Source organism: Phoenix dactylifera, chromosome 4, assembly GCF_009389715.1.
Source record: "Phoenix dactylifera cultivar Barhee BC4 chromosome 4, palm_55x_up_171113_PBpolish2nd_filt_p, whole genome shotgun sequence".
NCBI classification, from domain to species: domain Eukaryota; kingdom Viridiplantae; phylum Streptophyta; class Magnoliopsida; order Arecales; family Arecaceae; genus Phoenix; species Phoenix dactylifera.
The window spans coordinates 17,717,528-17,719,465 of NC_052395.1; the positions used below are offsets into that span (position 1 = coordinate 17,717,528).

At 53.2% G+C, this 1,938-nt stretch overlaps 1 pseudogene; it reads left to right on the forward strand.

Moving 5' to 3' along the window:
- Positions 1 to 92: 92 nt before the first annotated feature.
- LOC120110645 lies at positions 93 to 1,072 on the forward strand (annotated as a pseudogene).
- Positions 1,073 to 1,938: the final 866 nt, after the last annotated feature.

The following is a 1,938-nucleotide window of genomic DNA, read 5'->3' on the forward strand; positions in this document are numbered from 1 at the left end:
TTCGTCCTTTCCGTCTATAATATCTTCTCCGAGAAGCTATAGTCCACAGAGAGAAAGAGAGAGAGAGAGAATGGAGCTCCAAAACCTTCGCAATGGCGACCCTCCGAGCCCTGAGCTCGCAGAACCCAACCATGGCGAACACCACCTCGACCCTCCCCTCTCCCCCCTGCGCTTCCCCTCGGATGATGTCGACAGCTCCTGCTCCACTCCCTACGTCAGCGCCCCCTCCAGCCCCGGCCGGCAGATGTGGCAGGAGTTGTGGGGCGCCCAGGCGATGGCGTTGACGCTGGCCTGGTGGCCCTCTCCTTCGAGCACCCCTACACCCCACCAAGACCATGTCCGTCCCCGACCGCGACTGCCTCCGCCCCGATCTCCTAGCTCGCCACCTCTGCCGACTTCCTCCGCATCTGGCGCATATCGTCGAATGACGAAGGCGGCGGTGACGACAACAGCAAGAAGAACAACTCCTCCTCCAAGTCCTCCTCGTCGTCGCGCGTTGAGCTCCGATCCCTCCTCAACGGCAACCGGAATTCCGAGTTCTGCGATCCCCTGACCTCCTTCGACTGGAACGAGGCGGAGCCGCGCCGCGTGGGCACCTCGTCCATCGACACCACCTGCACCATCTGGGACATCGAGCGCGAGGCCGTCGACACCCAGCTCATCGCCCACGACAAGGAGGTCTACGACATCGCCTGGGGCGGCGTCGGCGTCTTCGCCTCCGTCTCCGCCGACAGCTCCGTCCGCGTCTTCGACCTTCGCGACAAGGAGCACTCCACCATCATCTACGAGTCGGCCGACCCCCCAACACCCCCCTCGTCCGCCTTGGCTGGAACAAGCAGGACCCCGCTACATGGCCACCATCATCATGGACTCCGCCAAGGTCGTCGTCCTTGACATCCGCTTCCCCACCCTCCCCGTCGTCGAGCTCCACCGCCACCAGGCCAGCGTCACCCGCCGGAAATGGCCGCGAGGGGCGGGATCTGAAGCTCCGGAGCCGATCGATTCGCCGAAGGGATCTGAGGGATGCGATGAAGGAGGCGGAGAGGAAATTGGGGAGGAATCGAGGCTCTGATTCAAAATATTTTTTAAAATATTTTTTTTTAAAAAAATGTTTATAACGACGCTTTAAAGCGTCGGCGAAAACCCAAAACTGGTTTGGGCTTTTCTGACACTTTAAAGCATCGGCGAATGTTGTTTTTGCCGACGCGTTTATTAGCGTCGGGAAATCTCTGTTTTTACCGATGCTTTCTCTTAGCGTCGGCAAAAACCGGACCCACGCCCACCTGCCCGACGTCTGACCCACGCTTCCGGGTGCGTGGGCTGGAAATTCGCCGACGCTTAAAAGCGTCGGTAGAGACTAAAAAAACCGTCGGGAGATATCCTTTCTTTTGTAGTGTTCCTTCGTGTACGTCATCATCGACTAGTCTAATGGGTTGAAATATAACCTTCTTAAATTTAACCCTCATGACTTATTTGACATCTTTTATAATCCTCACAGTTTTGAAGAAAACAAACATAGCCATGCTAATCATGAGTCCATAATTGGAACTCCTCATGTAGGAATTGGGGCACAGAGGAGCTGCAACCGTCTAAAATGCATGATCTACCGCTCCAAATATTCAAGGATTCTTTAGCCTTTCAACTCCTGAGGAGGCACGGCCATCGAATATCTCCAGGTAAGGATTCTACGTATGCATCTATTTAATATTATATATATATATATATATATGCATACACAGACATCTAAATAAATATATACATCATTGCTTTTCCATGGAAAGGGAAATGATTGATTGCTTTTGATGTTATAGAGAGGTGTTGCTGGTTTTTGCATGACCCGCAAATGCTCCTGCATATAGAAGAAAACTTCCAAGACTTCTTGGGAGCTATGTATGCTGTCTACAGAGCCACACATTTGATATTTCTAGAGGAACCAGA